We start from the raw sequence: 18889 nt of genomic DNA on the forward strand, positions 1-18889 counted from the left end.
CCAAAGCAAAAGAGGAATTAACCAGCGCTTAAGCGCCATGGAACAGCTTAAGGAGGGTTTCAAGAAAGAGCGGGCGGATTGGGCCATTGAAAAATCCGCTTTAATCAAACAAGCAGAGGATGCCGAGGCTGCCCTAAAACCGGTGGCGGATGAACTGAACAGCATAAAGCGGCATGTGCATGCCATGACCACTGCTATCTTTGGTAAGCCAGTTTGACTTCTGAATTGATTCTGCCTTCTTACAAAGCTGCCGGTTTGTTAACCCTTTATGATATTTCAGGGACACGCATTGGTCACTTGGGGTCAGATGTGCGGAAGAAATTGAAAGCCGCCTATACGTTGATCGAACAACTGTACACTGGTGCACAACATATTATCTGTATTGCATCCCACAACAAACTGGCGCCCACTTTGATTCAAGACACTCTGATGAAACTGTCGGTGCTTCCTGCCCGGGTTGAAGAACTGAAGAAATCTGCTGCTCGAACCGATGTGATCAATGGCTTAATCCGGGCAAAAGCTTGGGTGCCAGATTTTGATCCTATTGAAGTGGCTCAGGGCTATCCCAGCCTGAAGGAAGACGGTTCAGAGTTTGGTGAAGCGGATCTGTGAGCAATAAACCGGGAGGTGCGTCCGCTAGCTTGTCAATTGGTTGAAGAAGCAGACTTGTCTCACTATCAAGCCCATTATGACAATCAAAACAAGCGAGTAGCTGCACCAATTCATGAAGCGGAAAATCTTATCCCTCCAATCCGTAAGCATACTTATGCTCCCGATATTGAACCGTCGTTGCTGATCCATGATGAAGCTGTCTTTCGAGCATTAATGGGAATCAACTGGACAACTGTTGATTTCCAGCCGCTGGGTAGAGAAACTGGAGCTGAAGCGGCGCGGGATGACCCACAACCATCAGGCCAGGCTGGTGACCAAGCTTGAACCGGAAGCCGGTTTAAACTGTTTCTCCTTTGAAAAACAATGATCTTATTTTGGGCACCGTGTTGCCTTGTAATAGGCTAGCTGATACTCTTGATCTTAATATGCCTTCGCGCATAACCACTGCAATTTGTGCTTCCTTTGGGTGATGAACTGTCCAAAGTATTTTCTGCAACATAAAAAATCTTAAAGTGCCACCGCGGTTGTACCGTCAGGTGGAATATGATGTCCGCATACATGAAATCAAAACATCCGATTTTTTTAAGTATATGACCAAATTTTTGAGATACATAATACCTGCCTTCGTTGAGCGTGAAGTTGGCTTGGCCAATCTTGAAGCGGAGTTTTATAAATCCACACTATTGGAGGAGATATCAGCTCCATATATATATGACGCCGGTTTACCATGTAAACCATGCCGGGTTATAATAAACACCGTGTTACTCCATAAGAGGATGTTAACAAAAAAGATCAAACCGGGCAAATAGTCTCCGGATTGAAATGAACCGTGTTCCGTCAATTGACAGTGTGAACCGGTTTAAAACTTTGTCGGTTTAAAAAACGCAATAAAAAGAAAGAAATACCTTTCAAAGAAAAGTGTGAAGCAAATGCAATGACAAAATCGTTTGCAAAAAAAGGTTTATTTGAGCTGATCAGATGGCGTTACCATGGCCGAACACGACCAAGCTCCCGTTAGGTGTAACTATGGTTCTAGTCAGCTAGGTCCCCAAATGAAATCGTGGCATTTATGCCGATCAAGTGGGATGGCAATGGTTCTGGTTCGACCAAGCCCCCAAGTGAATCTATGGCCTTAGGCCGATCAAGAGGCATGACTGGTTCGGACGTGACCAAGTCCCCAAGTGATCTGGTGGCTCACGCCTATCAAGAGGTATTGTATTGGTTCGGACATGACCAGACCCCCAAGTGATATAACATGATGCTTTTAAAAAGTGAACTCAAGGGGTAAACCGGAGGCCGCTTTAGAGCAACTCCGTGTAACCACACATGATGTAAAAGAACAGATACCCCGCTTTAGCTGAGGTTCCGGTTTATTATATTTAATCATAATATATACATTGTCGTAATATGTACATAAGTAGAGCCAATGGCTCAGGTATAGTAAGGCCGAAGATGAGCTATGTTCCACGGCCTGTTGGTCTCCTCCTCTGATGTACGTGAGTCCTTATGCTCTTGAATATCGATCAGATAGTATGACCCGTTGTGCAGATTCTTGCTGACCACGAAAGGCCCCTCCCAAGGTGGGGATAGCTTATGCATATCAGTCTGATCTTGGATGAGCCGAAGCACCAAATCTCCTTCCTGAAAGGTTCTGGTTCTGACTCGGCGACTGTGATAACGACGAAGATCCTGTTGGTAAATCGCCGATCGGGCGGCTGCTATGTCACGCTCTTCATCCAACCGGTCCAAAGCATCTTGCCGTGCTGTCTTGTTGTCCGCTTCAATATAAGCCATCACACGAGGTGAATCATGATGGATATCACTGCGGAGAACCGCCTCTGCTCCATAAACCATGAAGAACGGTGTGTATCCTGTTGATCTATTGGGTGTTGTATTGATGCTCCATAACACAGATGGTAATTCTTCTACCCAACAACCCGGCGTTCTCTGCAAAGGAATCATGAGCCGGGGCTTGATGCCTCTCAAGATCTCTTGATTAGCCCTTTCTGCTTGACCATTGGACTGTGGGTGTGCCACTGATGAAATGTCGAGCCGGATGTGCTCCCCTTCGCAGAACTCCTTCATGGCACCTTTGGACAAATTGGAACCATTATCTGTGATGATACTGTATGGAAAGCCAAACCGGAAAATCACTTTTTTGATGAACTGAACCGCCGTGGCCGCATCACACTTGCTAACAGGTTCTGCCTCCACCCACTTTGTAAACTTGTCAACCGCCACCAGGAGGTGGGTCTTCTTATCTTTGGACCTTTTGAAAGGCCCAACCATATCCAGCCCCCAAGTCGCAAACGACCAAGTAATTGGAATCATTCTCAATTCTTGATCCGGTACATGAGCACGTCTTGAAAACCTTTGGCAACCATCACATCGTCTGACCAGATCCTCTGCATCAGCATGAGCAGTTAACCAATAGAAGCCATGGCGAAACGCTTTAGCCACCAGAGATTTTGAAACGGCGTGGTGACCACAATCTCCTTCGTGGATCTCACGCAAAATTTCACGGCCTTCTTCAGGAGACACACAGCGTTGAAATGCTCCTGACACACTACAATGATGCAACTCGCCGTTGATAATAGTCATGGACTTGGATCGCCGGATTATCTGTCGGGCCAGAGTCTCATCCTCTGGTAACTCACCCCGGTTCTTGTACGCCAGGTAAGGAAGCGTCCAATCCAGAATAACATGAAGAGCTGCCACCAATTGAGCCTCCGGATCAGGAATAGCCAAATCCGCTTCACCAGGGATCTTGACCGACGGGTTGTGCAACACATCCAGAAAAACATTGGGCGGGACCGGTTTGCGCTGAGAGCCCAGCTGGCTTAAGGCGTCCGCCGCTTCATTTTTCCGCCGGTCCATGTGGTCCACCTAATAGCCTTTAAAATGACCTGCAACAATATCCACCTCACGACGATATGCTGCCATGAGTGGGTCCTTGGAGTCCCAAGTGCCAGACACTTGCTGAGCCACGAGGTCCGAGTCACCGAAGCACTTAACTCGACTTAGATTCATCTCCTTAGCCATCCGGAGACCATGGAGCAAGGCTTCATACTCAACTGCATTGTTAGTACAAGGGAACATTAAGCGGAGAACATAACAAAACTTATCACCTCATGGGGAAGTTAGTACGACTCCAGCCCCCGAGCCTTCCAATTGCCTGGATCCATCAAAATGGATGGTCCAATATGTGTGATCCAGCTTTTCTTCAGCTGCTTGCATTTCCGTCCAATCATTGATGAAATCAACAAGTGCTTGAGACTAACCGCCGTCCGAGACACATACTTCAAACCGTGCGGCCCAAGCTCTATAGCCCACTTGGCAATCCAGCCAGTTGCTTCCCGGTTCTGGATGATATCCCCCAAAGGAGCAGAACTGACCACCGTAATTGGGTGCCCTTGGAAGTATTGTTTAAGCTTCCGGCTTGCCATAAAAACTCCATACACCAGCTTCTGCCAATGCGGATACCTTTGCTTGGACTCGATGAGTACCTCGCTGATATAATAGACCGGACGTTGAACCGGATGCTCCTTACCTGCCTCCTTTCGCTCCACCACAATAGCCACACTGACCGCCCGAGCATTAGCAGCAACATATAGTAGTAACGGCTCCTTGTCAATGGGAGCGGCGAGCACAGGCGGATTGGCCAATTGCCGCTTTAAGTCCTCAAATGTTTCATCAGCAGCGGAACTCCCGACAAACTGATCCGTTTTTTTCAACATCTGATACAAAGGGATTGCCTTCTCACCAAGACGACTGATAAACCGGCTTAACGCGGCAATCCGGCCTGCCAGGCGTTGAACATCATTGATACACTTCGGTTTAGCCAGGGAGGTGATGGCTGTGATCTTCTCCGGATTAGCCTCAATTCCCCTGTTGGACACCAGAAAACCCAATAACTTGCCCGCCGGTACACCAAAGACACACTTGTCCGGATTAAGCATCATCTTGTATGTCCTCAGGTTATCAAAGGTTTCCTTCAAATCATCAATCAGAGTCTCCTTCTCCCTGGACTTGACCACGATATCATCCACGTAAGCATGTACATTACGGCCAATCTGCTTGTGAAGACAATTTTGTACACACCGTTGATAAGTTGCCTGGGCACTCTTGAGCCCAAAGGGCATAGACACATAGCAGAAGGCTCTAAAGGGAGTTATAAATGCCGTCTTCTCCTGGCCCTTAACTGTCATTTTGATCTGATGATAGCCAGAATATGCATCCAAAAAACTTAAACGCTCACAACCCGCCGTAGCATCAATAATTTGATCAATACGGGGGAGAGCAAAAGGATCTGCTGGACAAGCCTTATTAAGATATGTGTAATCCACACACATGCGCCAGGTGCCATTTTTCTTAAGGACCAGCACCGGATTGGCAAGCCACTCAGGGTGAAAAACTTAAACAATAAAGCCAGCTGCTAAGAGCCTGGCTACCTCTCCAATCGCCTTGCGTCTTTCTTCGTTAAACCGGCGGAGGAACTGTTTCACCGGTTTGTATTTAGGATCCACATTAAGGGTGTGCTCAGCGAGTTGCCTCGGTACACCTAGCATGTCAGAGGGCTTCCATGCAAAAATGTCCCAATTCTTACGGATGAACTCAATGAGCACGCTTTCCTATTTCGGATCCAAGTTGGCACTGATGCTGAACTGCTTGGACGAATCACCAGGTACGAAGTCAACAAGCTTAGTTTCTGCTGCCGATTTGAACTTCAGGGCCGGATCATGCTCCGTAGTTGGCTTCTTTAATGGAGTCATGTCCGCCGGATCAACATTGTCCTTATAATACTTCAACTCCTCGGTGGCACAAACCGACTCTGCATAGGCCGCATCTCCTTCCTCGCACTCCAAAGCGATTTTGCGGCTTCCGTGAACCGTTATTGTCCCCTTGTGACCCGGCATCTTGAGCTGCAAATACACATAACAGGGCCATGCCATAAACTTGGCGTAGGCCGATCGCCCAAACAGGGCGTGATATGGACTTTGGATTTTCACCACTTCAAACGTCAATGTCTCCGACCTGGAATCATGATCATCCCCAAAGGCCACTTCCAGAGCTATCTTACCAACATGATATGCTGATCTGCCAGGTACTACACCGTGGAACACCGTATTAGACGGTTTGAGATTTTTATCTGTTAGTCCCATACGACGGAAGGTCTCATAGTACAAGATATTAATGCTGCTCCCTCCATCCATGAGCACCTTGGTGAACTTGTAACCTCCCACCTGAGGCGCCACCACCAGAGCCAACTGACCCGGATTATCAACCTGGGGAGGGTGATCCTCTCTGCTCCATATGATTGGCTGTTCAGACCAGCGTAGATAACGGGGTATGGCCGGTTCAACAGAGTTGACCGCCCGCCTCTGAACCTTCCGGTCTCGCTTGTCCAAGCTAGTGGTGAAGACATGGTACTGCCCACTACTCAACTGCTTTGGGTTGCTCTGGTAACCTGACTGTTGCTGCTGTTGGTTGTAACCACCCTGGTTGTTCTGACTATTTTGATTATTATGTCCACCCGGATTACCGTTAAATCCTGAACCAGAATTTCCTCCACCGTAACCCGGCCCGGACCCTGAGCCATCGCCGGAGCCGTGATCATACCGGAAAGCATTAGAATTCTTGAACTCCTGCATAATGAAGCAATCCTTCCAAAGGTGGTTTGCCGGCGCCTCCTTCGTCCCATGTCTTGGACAGGGCTGGCTCAGTAGATAGTTTAGGCGGTCCGGGTTAGGGTTGGGTGCCCCATTGTGATTTTTCGGTTTACCCTTGTGTCGCTAGCCATTGTCCTGCGTGTTGGTATTAGCCACAAAGTCCATGTTACCATCCTCTTTACGCTTGCCTCCACCACCATTGCCTGCCCAGTGATGCTGCTGACCTTTGGAGTTGCTGTTCCTCTTTCCCTTCCCTGCCTTGTCATCATCATATTCGGGATCCTTGGTACTATCAAAATCAGCATACTTCACTAAAGCGGCCATGAGGGTCCCCATGTTAGTGCAATGACGCTTCATCCGTCCCAACTTCAGCTTTAGGGGCCCAAGCCGGCAGTTGCCTTCTAGGGTTAATACTGCGGTGTCAGTGTTGATGCGGTCTGATGAGTGCAACACTTGTCAAACCCGGCGCACCCAATGAGTCGTTGATTCTCCTTCCTCCTGGACGCAGGTAGCTAAGTCCACTATCAACATAGGCTGTTTACATGTATCCTTGAAATTGCTGATAAACCGGGCTCGTAATTGGGCCCATGAACTGATAGAATTAGCCGGCAAGCTTTTTAACCAAGTACGGGCCGTTCCTTCAAGCATCATGGTGAAGTATTTCGCACACGCCGCGTCATCCACATCAAGCATCTCCATGGCCATCTCATAGCTCTCTACCCATGTCTCTGGAGGTTGATCCGCCGTGTAATTTGGTACTTTGCGCGGGCCTTTAAAATCCTTGGGCAGGTGCACATTGCGTAAAGCGGGGATAAGGCAAGGCACCTCCAAAGAACTAGAAGTAACACCAGGTTCGATCGAGATAGTTGGATGAACCGGCGTGAGCTGCCAAGCCTGATGCTGTGCGGCTAACTCGGCCTCCCTGCGTGCTCGGGCCCGGTCCACCACTTCCTGAGCGTTATCAGCACCACCCGCCGGGTTGTTGCCACGGGGTGTTCCGCGTCGTTCATTACTCGACACTGCCGGTTCATCCATATGTCTGCTATAGCTCTGTCTTGGACGGGGGGTCGAGTGGATCCGGTCGCGGCTGTACGAGTACGCTTCCTGTTGGACCAAAGCTGTCCTCAGAAGCTCCTTGACCCGTCGCGTCTCTACTTCCTGCGGCGAGTCACCTTCAATTGGAATGGCCTCCAGTCGTGCAGCAGCGGCGACGAGATTGTCCATTGGGTTGGAGTAGTGACCCAGAGGTGTTAAAACAGCCTGAGGTATAACGGCGCTTTGACGAGGCGGGTCCATCCGACAAGGCTGAACCGGCGCACCGGTCCCAGGAGCTTCCGCCCGGTTTCCCTCCAGTGGATTACTGGTTCCTGCTCCCGGGGTGTTGAAAAGGTCTCTTGCCTCGAAAACCGGAGGTAAACGGGATCGGTGCTTCCTCCTCATGACTTCATGCGACGCGCTCTGGTCCAACATGAGCCTGTAGGCTTGTGCGTCTAGAGCGGCCCGCTCTATGGCCATCCTGGTGTCCTTAGCTGCCAGATCGGCCTTGGCCTGGGTGATCTGTTCCTTCACCTTTGCAATCTCCGCGTTGTGAATGCCCTGATCCTCCGGATTAGCTTCCGCCATAAGCACAGCCAATGCATCAAATAGCTCTGATAGAACTTGAGCCGGCGGGCGTGCAGGGCCTCCTGCCCGGGCAGCCGTCACCGCTGCTGAACCGGAGGTTGTTGCCGCGGCGGTCGAAGAATGAAGCGCTGCTTGTGTGCCGGCCATGAATATTCCAACACGGTTGGGCAGATCAGAGGGGTCCGGAATACTGTCGCCATCGGAACAGCCCCCAATCCGGCCATCTTGTATCTGATAAAGAGATTCGGTTTCTCCGGTCGATGACTTGTCATCGGAACAAACGACGGTCTCGCCGCGAGATTCCGATCCGTTCTCATAACTTCCTCCATGGATGACTCCCACGAAGGCGCGCTTCACGGACGGTTTAACCCGGGCAGATCGCGCACGCTGAGCCATCTCGACGAGGTCGGTGCAGATGTCCGGCTCAGGGCCCAGTTCACCGATCTTGCCAATGAAAACGTGAATGCCACCAAAGGGGACCCGGTACCCATACTCAACTGAGCCGGCCTCGGGGCCCCAACCTGAGTCGTCGATGTAGAGCTTGCCACGACGACTCTTAGTCATCCGGCCTACAGCGTAGCCCTCGAGTCCTTCAAAGCGTCCCTCCAAGAACCTGAAACCATCGTGCGATAGCCCCACGGTGGGCGCCAACTGTCATGGTTTTGTCACGGTAGATGTCCTAGAGAAAGGACTTAGTCGTGGAGCCATCACGATGGGTTAGCTTGAAGGGGTTAAAGCGGACACAGGGACGCAAGAGAGTTTATACTAGTTCGGCCCGTTCGATGAAGGTAAAAGCCTACGTCTAGTTGTGATTGAATTGATGGGGTTTCGATGACTAGGGAGCAAACAAGCTTCGCCTATGTCTCGAGTTGTTGTCTGTTGTCCTTGAACTGCCGCCGGGTCGTCCCCTTATATACACGGGTGACGCCCGTCGGTTCACAGAGTCCTAATACCAGCTCATAGATGTGTCCGGTTCGGTCTCTACTTATTCCTAACTTACAATACAAGTTTATATACAAATACCAGTTTATCAACTACAAGTCTTAAACTGACTACGGGCCTTTGGCCCTCATCTGTCTTCTTGGGTTTTAACACTCTTGAACTACTGATGAAGTTGACCCGGCCCAGATAGGCCGGTTTACGCCTAGCAGTAATATCCCCAACAGAGGCCATATCTGCATATGCTAGGCTCGTCAAGTTTAACCTGAGTATTCTACATGTGCAAAACTGGCTTGCACCCGTTGTAGACGGACGTAGAGGTTATCACACCCGATCATCACATGGTGTCTGGGCACGACGAACTTTGGCAACGGTGCATACTCAGGGAGAACACTTTTATCTTGAAATTTAGTGAGAGATCATCTTATAATGCTACCGTCAATCAAAGCAAGATAAGATACATAAAAGATAAACATCACATGCAATCAATATAAGTGATATGATATGGCCATCATCATCTTGTGCTTGTGATCTCCATCTCCGAAGCACTGTCATGATCACCATCATCACCGGTGTGACACCTTGATCACCATTGTAGCATCGTTGTCGTCTCGCCAATCTTATGCTTCCACGACTATCGCTACCGCTTAGTGATAAAGTAAAGCATTACAGCACAATTGCATTGCATACAATAAAGCAACAACCATATGGCTCCTACCAGTTGCCGATAACTCGGTTACAAAACATGATCATCTCATACAATAAAATTTAGCATCATGTCTTGACCATATCACATCACAACATGCCATGCAAAAACAAGTTAGACGTCCTCTACTTTGTTGTTGCAAGTTTTATGTGGCTGCTACGGGCTTAAGCAAGAACCGTTCTTACCTACGCATCAAAACCACAACGATAGTTTGTCAAGTTGGTGTTGTTTTAACCTTCGCAAGGACCGGGCGTAGCCACACTTGGTTCAACTAAAGTTGGAGAAACTGACACCCGCCAGCCACCTGTGTGCAAAGCACGTCGGTAGAACCAGTCTCGCGTAAGCGTACGCGTAATGTCGGTCCGGGCCGCTTCATCCAACAATACCGCCGAACCAAAGTATGACATGCTGGTAAGCAGTATGACTTATATCGCCCACAACTCACTTGTGTTCTACTCGTGCACAACATCAACGCATAAAACCTAGGCTCGGATGCCACTGTCGGGGAACGTAGTAATTTCAAAAATTTCCTACTCACACGCAAGATCATGGTGATGCATAGCAATGAGAGGGGAGAGTGTTGTCCACGTACCCTCGTAGACCGAAAGCGGAAGCGTTAGCACAACGCGGTTGATGTAGTCGTACGTCTTCACAGCCCGACCGATCAAGCACCGAAACTATGGCACCTCCGAGTTTTAGCACACGTTCATCTCGATGACGATCTCCGGACTCCGATCCAGCAGAATGTCGGGGAAGAGTTCCGTCAGCACGACGGCGTGGTGACGATCTTGATGTTCTACTGTCGCAGGGCTTCGCCTAAGCACCACTACAATATTATCGAGGACTATGGTGGAGGGGGGGCACCGCACACGGCTAAGAGATCAATGATCAACTGTTGTGTCCACGGGGTGCCTCCTGCCCCCGTATACAAAGGAGCAAGGAGGGAGGCGGCCGGCCTAGAAGGAGGGCGCACCAAGGGGGGAGTCCTACTCCCATCGGGAGTAGGACTCCTCCTTTCCTTGTTGGAGTAGGAGAGAAGGAAAGAGGAGAGGAAGAAGGAAAAGGGGGCTGCACCCCTTGTCCAATTCGGACCAGAGGGGGGCCGCGCGCCTCCTTCCTTTTGGCCTCTCTCCTCTATTCCCGAATGGCCCAATAAGGCCCATATACTCCCCGGCGAATTCCCGTAACTCTCCGGTACTCCGATAAATACCCGAATCACTCGGAACCTTTCCGATGTCTGAATATAGTCATCGAATATATCGATCTTTACGTATTGAACATTTCGAGACTCCTCGTCATGTTCCCGATCTCATCCGGGACTCCGAACTCCTTTGGTACATCAAAACTCATAAACTCATAATATAACTGTCATCGAAACTTTAAGCGTGCGGACCCTACGGGTTCGAGAACAATGTAGACATGACCGAGACACGTCTCCGGTCAATAACCAATAGCGGAACCTGGATGCTCATATTGGCTCCCACATATTCTACGAAGATCTTTATTGGTCAAACCGCATAACAACATATGTTGTTCCCTTTGTCATCGGTATGTTACTTGCCCAAGATTCGATCGTCGGTATCTTAATACCTAGTTCAATCTCGTTACCAGCAAGTCTCTTTACTCGTTCCGTAATACATCATCTCGCAACTAACTCATTAGTTGCATTGCTTGCAAGGCTTAAGTGATGTGCATTACCGAGAGGGCCCAGAGATACCTCTCCGACAATCGGAGTGACAAATCGTAATCTCGAAATACGCCAACCCAACATGTACCTTTGGAGACACCTGTAGAGCACCTTTATAATCACCCAGTTACGTTGTGACGTTTGGTAGCACACAAAGTGTTCCTCTGGTAAACGGGAGTTGCATAATCTCATAGTCATAGGAACAGGTATAAGTCATGAAGAAAGCAATAGCAACATACTAAACGATCGAGTGCTAAGCTAACGGAATGGGTCAACTCAATCACATCATTCTCCTAATGATGTGATCCCGTTAATCAAATGACAACTCATGTCTATGGCTAGGAAACATAACCATGTTTGATCAACGAGCTAGTCAAGTAGAGGCATACTAGTGACACTCTGTTTGTCTATGTATTCACACATGTATCATGTTTCTGGTTAATACAATTCCAGCATGAATAATAAACATTTATCATGAAATAAGGAAATAAGTAATAACTTTATTATTGCCTCTAGGGCATATTTCCTTCATTTGGTGGATAAGAAGGATGTCAAGGTGAACAAAGGTATATTAGATATACATGTTATTGATGTGTACTTTACTAGTGTTTATAGCAACCCCTCGGTATTTGATACTAGTTTAGTTGCTAAGAGTAGTAACTTGAAACGAGAATTGCGGAATGAACAGAGACTAGTTAAGGGTGAAGTAACGATGTGTGTTGGAAGTAGTTCCAAGAATGATATGATCATCATCGCACACTCCCTATACTTTCGGGATTAGTGTTGAACCTAAATAAGTGTCATTTGGTGTTTGCGTTGAGCATGAATATGATTTGATCATGTTTATTGCAATATGGTTATTTATTTAAGTTAGAGAATAATTGTTATTCTGTTTACATGAATAAAACCTTATATGGGTATACACCAAATGAAAATGGTTTGTTGAATCTCGATCGTAGTGATACACATATTCATAATAATAATATTGAAGCCAAAAGATGCAAAGTTAATAATGATAGTGCAACTTATTTGTGGCACTGCCGTTTAGGTCATATTGGTGTAAAGCGCATGAAGAAAATCCATGCTGATGGGCTTTTGGAATCACTTGATTATGAATCAGTTGATGCTTGCGAACCATGCCTCATGGGCAAGATGACTAAGACTCCGTTCTCCGGAACAATGGAGCGAACAACTGACTTATTGGATACTCCCTCCTTTCCTAAATATAGGGTGTATAGTTTCTGGCACGGAAATTAAAGAACGCATGTGGAGGGAAAATTTCACAAGTTTTGGGCGAGATTACACCTGACTAATTGACATGAGAAAATAGAGGAGCTTCCACGATATAAGGAAATGTAATCAAATCCCTAAAAAAATATCCAAACAAGTGGTGCAACGTAATACACCTTATATTTTGGATTTTTTCTCAAAAATCTTTACAACTTATATCAAGGAACGGAGGGAGTATAATACATACTGATGTATGAGGTCCGATGAGTGTTGAGGCTCGCGGCAGGTATCATTATTTTCTGACCTTCACAGATGATTTGAGCAGATATGGGTATATCTACTTGAAGAAACATAAGTCTGAAACATTTGAAAAGTTCAAAGAATTTCAAAGTGAAGTGTAAAATCATCGTAACAAGAAAATAAAGTTTCTATGATCTGATCGCAGAGGCGAATATTTGAGTTACGAGTTTGGCCTTCAATTAAAACAATGTGGAATAGTTTCACAAACTCATGCCACCTGGAACACCGCAACGTAATGGTGTGTCCGAGCTTCATAACCGTACTTTATTTGATATACTGCAATCTATGATGTCTCTTACCGATTTACCACTATCATTTTGGGGTTATGCATTAGAGACAGCTGCATTCACATTAAAAAGGGCACCATCTAAATCCTTTGAGACGACACCGTATGAACTGTGGTTTAGCAAGAAACATAAGTTCTCGTTTCTTAAAGTTTGGGGTTGCGATGTTTATGTGAAAAAGTTTCATCTTGATAAGCTCAAACCCAAGTCAAAGAAGTGCGTCTTCATAGGATACCCAAAAGTAACTGTTGGGTACACCTTCTATCACAGATCCGAAGGCAAGATATTTGTTGCTGAGAATGGATCCTTTCTAGAGAAGGAGTTTCTCTAGAAAGAAGTGAGTGGGAGAAAAGTAGAACTTGATGAGGTAACTGTACCTGCTCCCTTATTGGGAAGTAGTTCATCACAAAAATCCGTTTATGTGACTCCACCAATTAGTGAGGAAGCTAATGATGATGATCATGTAACTTCAGATCAAGTTACTACCGAACCTCGTAGGTCAACTAGAGTGAGATCTGCACCAGAGTGGTACGGTAATCCTATTCTGGAAGTCATGTTAATTGACCATGACGAACCTATGAACTATGAGGAAGCGATGATGAGTCCAGATTCCATGAAATGGCTTGAGGCCATGAAATCTGAGATGGGATCCATGTATGAGAACAAAGTGTGGACTTTGGTTGACATGCCTGATGATCGGCAAGCCATAGAAAATAAATGGATCTTCAAGAGGAAGACACACGCTGATAGTAGTGTTACTATCTACAAAGCTAGACTTGTCGAAAAAGGTTTTGACAAAGTTCAAGGTGTTGACTACGATGAGATTTTCTCACTTGTAGCGATGCTTAAGTCTGTCCGAATCATGTTAGCAAATTGCCACATTTTATGAAATCTGGGAAATGGATATCAAAACTACATTCCTTAATGGATTTCTTAAAGAAGAGTTGTATATGATGCAACCAGAAGGTTTTGTCGATCCTAAAGGTGCTAACAAAATGTGCAAGCTCCAGCGGTCCATCTATGGACTGGTGCAAGCATCTTAGACTTGGAATATACGCTTTGATGAGTTGATCAAAGCATATAGTTTTATACAGACTTGTGGTGAATCCTGTATTTACAAGAAAGTGAGTGGGAGCACTACAGCATTTCTGATAAATATATGTGAATGACATATTGTTGATTGGAAATAATGTAGAATTTTCTAGAAAGCATAAATGAGTATTTGAAAGGAGTTTTTCAAATAGAGACCTCGGTGAAGCTACTTACATATTGAGCATCAAGATCTATAGAGATAGATCAAGACGCTTGATAAGTTTTTTCAATGAGTACATACCTTGACAAGATTTTGAAGTAGTTCAAAATGGAACAGTCAAAGAAAGAGTTCTTACCTGTGTTACAAGGTGTGAAATTGAGTAAGACTCAAAGCCCGACCATGGCAGAAGATAGAAAGAGAATGAAAGTCATTCCCTATGCCTCAGCCATAGTTTCTGTAAAGTATGTTATGCTATGTACAAGATCTATTGTATACCCTACACTGAGTTTAGCAAGGGAGTACAATAGTGATCTAGGAGTAGATCACTGGACAGCGTCAAAATTATCCTTAGTGGAATAAGGACATGTTTCTCGATTATGGAGGTGACAAAAGGTTCGTCGTAAAGGGTTACGTCGATGCAAATTTTGACACTGATCCAGATGACTCTAAGTCTCAATCTGGATACATTTTGAAAGTGGGAGCAATTAGCTAGAGTAGCTCCGTGCAGAGCATTGTTGACATAGAAATTTGCAAAATACATACGGATCTGAATGTGGCAGACTCGTAGACTAAACTTCTCTCACAAGCAAAACATGATCACACCTTATTACTCTTTGGGTGTTAATCACATAGCGATGTGAACTAAATTATTGACTCTAGTAAACCCTTTGGGTGTTGGTCACATGACGACGTGAACTATGGGTGTTAATCACATGGTGATGTGAACTATTGGTGTTAAATCACATGGCGATGTGAACTAGATTATTGACTCTAGTGCAAGTGGGAGACTGAAGGAAATATGCCCTAGAGGCAATAATAAAGTTATTATTTATTTCCTTATTTCATGATAAAATGTTTATTATTCATGCTAGGATTGTATTAACCGGAAACATAATACATGTGTAAATACATAGACAAACATAGTGTCACTAGTATGCCTCTACTTGACTAGCTCGTTAACCAAAGATGGTTAAGTTTCCTAACCATAGAAATGAGTTGTTATTTGATTAACGGGATCACATCACTAGGAGAATGATGTGATTGACTTGACCCATTCCGTTAGCTTAGCACTTGATTGTTTAGTATGTTGCTATTGCTTTCTTCATGACTTATACATGTTCCTATGACTATGAGATTATGCAACTCTCGTTTATCGGAGGAACACTTTGTGTGCTACCAAACGTCACAACATAACTAGGTGATTATAAAGGTGCTCTACAGGTGTCTCCGGAGGTACTTGTTGAGTTGGCGTATTTCGAGATTAGGATTTGTCACTCCGATCGTCGAGGAGGTATCTCTAGGCCCACTCGGTAATACATATCACTATAATCCTTGCGAGCATTGTAACTAATGAGTTCATTACGGGATGATGTATTACGGAATGAGTAAAGAGACTTGCCGGTAACGAGATTGAACTAGGTATTGAGATACCGACGATCGAATCTCGGGCAAGTAACATACCAATGACAAAGGGAACAACGTATGTTGTTATCCGGTTTGACCGATAAAGATCTTCGTAGAATATGTAGGAGCCAATATGAGCATCCAGGTTCCGCTATTTTTTATTGACCGGAGACGTGTTTCGGTCATGTCTACATAGTTCTCGAACCCGTAGGGTCCGCACGCTTAATGTTCGGTGACAATTTGTATTATGAGTTTATGTGTTTTGATGTACCGAAGATAGTTCGGAGTCCCGGATGAGATCGGGGACATGACGAGGAGTCTCGAAATGGTCGAGACGTAAAGATCGATATATTGAACGACTATATTCGGACATCGGAAAGGTTCCGAGTGATTCGGGTATTTTCCGGAGTACCGGAGAGTTACGGGAATTCGCCGGGGAGTATATGGGCTTTATTGGGCTTTAGGGGAAAGAGAGAGGAGAGACTGCGCCCCCCAATGCTTAGTCCGAATTGGACTAGGTGGAGGGGCGACGCCCCCTCCTTCCTTCTCTTCTCTTTCCCTTTCCTTCTCTCCTACTCCTACTACTTGGAAGGGCTCCTAGTTCTACTAGGAAAGGGGGAATCCTACTCCCGGTGGGAGTAGGACTCCCCTAGGGTGCGCCATAGAGAGGGCCGCCCCCCCCCCTCCTCCATTCCTTTATATATGGGGAGGGGGCACCCCTTGGAGACACAACAATTGATCATTGATCTCTTAGCCGTGTGCGGTGCCCCCCTCCACCATAATCCACCTCGATCATATCGTAGCGGTGCTTAGGCGAAGCCCTGCGTTGGTAGCATCATCATCACCGTCACCACGCCGTCGTGCTAACGAAACTCTCCCGTGAAGCTTTGCTGGATCGGAGCTCGCGGGACGTCATCGAGTTGAACATGTGCAGAACTCGGAGGTGCCGTGCGTTCGGTACTTGGATCGGTCGGATCATGAAGACGTACGACTACATCAACCACGTTGTGCTAATGCTTACGTATTCGGTCTACGAGGGTACGTGAACACACTCTCCCCTCTTGTTGCTATGCATCACCATGATCCTGTGTGTGCGTAGGGATTTTTTTTGAAATTACTACATTCCCCAACAAGTTCTTGAGTTGGGAAAGGTGTCAGATCCCTCCGAGGAGGCCTTCAACAAGGAAAACCACACCCAAAGGCATTGTTCACCAACAACCCCGAATAAGTGGAGCGGGACTTCCGCTGGAGAACCGATGACCTATGCCAGGGACAATGTCCCCAAACACACCACCACCGGATGGGAGCTAGCACATGCGCTGCAACACGAAGCACTGGCCGGAGCACCACCGATGGTGCTAGCCTAGGAACAAGGCCTAGGTCGGCACTACCGCAGACTGCCATCCTAACGGGAGCCACCATACATCTCGATTGCAAACAAATCATCAAGCAAGCAACTGCCCATCGGAGCAGTTGATCTCACCATAGAACCGTGCGCCACAACAAGCCCCTCGAGTCGTACCCCGAAGGCCGGCTAGCCGCCAGGAGGGAGGGGACGCACAAGGGAAGCATCCCACGTGCTAGGATGCAGGCCCGCCACAAACCCAAATCGAGAAATGAGCCCAGTTGTTGCGACACCAATAGCCTCCACATGCCGGTTGTGCGTCGGCCGGAAGAGCCCAATGCCTCCAGCTCAGATATGATCGTCGACACCCCAATGGGGCCCAATCTGAACGAAACCATGTGCAGCCGCGGGCCACCCACATCCATGCGAGAGGGTGAGAGAAGAGCCCACCATCACGGACACCATACTGACTTTGCCCGACGGATAAAGAAGAGGAGTGTCGGTGGAGGGAGGTTGTCCGACGGCTAGGGTTTCACACCCGGGTCGCTCGTGGGGAGTAACTCCGAACCTGGTTTGTACATCAGCCCTTCATTGTTTTGAATGAAGAGTAGAAGACCGTACATTTACGGCGTAATAATCCCAAAAATGTGAAGAGACAGACCTTAAAAAACCCGACTACTCCTATAATCGCCATGAATGCCCTCTCGGGCGGCGACAGCGGCGTATGGCTCCCAGATACTACCTCCTTTCCGGTTTATAGGGCTCAATTCAAAAACCTCATCAACCAAGGTAGATGATGAGTGGTGGAATAATTTTTGTAGTTTACAAAAGCACTCAATTAATGTGCCCATTTTCTTCACAAAGTTGTGTTTCCAATGCATTAATTGCAATGCATGCATGAATAAAGTATATGCATTGGTCAACTTTCTCTTAATCCTCGTATGCAATGATTTAATGCACCTTGAAATCTGAACATGTGATGGGAAACAATCAAATTGAGACTTATAAAACGGGAAATCTAAAATTTTGAGATAAGCCCTATAAACTGGAAAGGAGGGAGTATGAATGACCTCTCCGGCCGCAGCGCCGCTTCGCCTCCGCCTCTTAATCTTCCGCTTCCGCATGACGACCTTCTCCTGGAGATCCTCCTGTGCGTACCGCCTGAGCCAATCCACCTCCTCCGCGCCTCCCTCGTCTCCAAGCACTGGCGTCGCCTCATCAACGACGCCCGGTTCCTCCGCCGCTTCCGTGCATTCCACGGGGCGCCTCTCGTGCTCGGCTTCATCAACAACCAGCCGGGGCCTCCCCTCTTCGTCCCCACCTCCGACGCCTTCGCTGTCCCCTCCCCCACCATGTCCCACGACTCCTGGTGGGCCTTGGACTGCCGCCACGGCCGCGCCCTCCTCCAAAACAGGAACGCCGGGAATCTCCTGGTCCGACACCTCATGTCCGGCGAGCAGCGGTGCTTGCCTCGGCCGCCCCCGGCGCTCAATGAGTACGAGTGCGAACCCGGCTTCAGCGCCGCGGTCCTCCGCGCGGTCGGCAACGAGGACCGCCTCGACTGCTGCTGCTGCCCATTCCTCGTGGCCATGGCATTCAGCCACGGCGGCCGTGCTGACCTGGCCTCCGCCCGCATCTACTCGTCTGAGACTGGCGTCTATATCATCGTCCGGACCTAGATTACACCATGTGCTTGTATCACAAGTAATTGTGAAGGAATACCACTGTCCTCTGCATATCGTCCCACCTATAGCGTGAAACCTAGGGCAGCCTTGTCACAAACCAAACATCCCCATAGCTCTTTAACGCATGGGCACAGCTACATCATGGCTAGGGGA

The sequence above is a fragment of the Triticum aestivum genome, chromosome 5A (genome assembly GCF_018294505.1).
Source record: "Triticum aestivum cultivar Chinese Spring chromosome 5A, IWGSC CS RefSeq v2.1, whole genome shotgun sequence".
NCBI lineage: Eukaryota > Viridiplantae > Streptophyta > Magnoliopsida > Poales > Poaceae > Triticum > Triticum aestivum.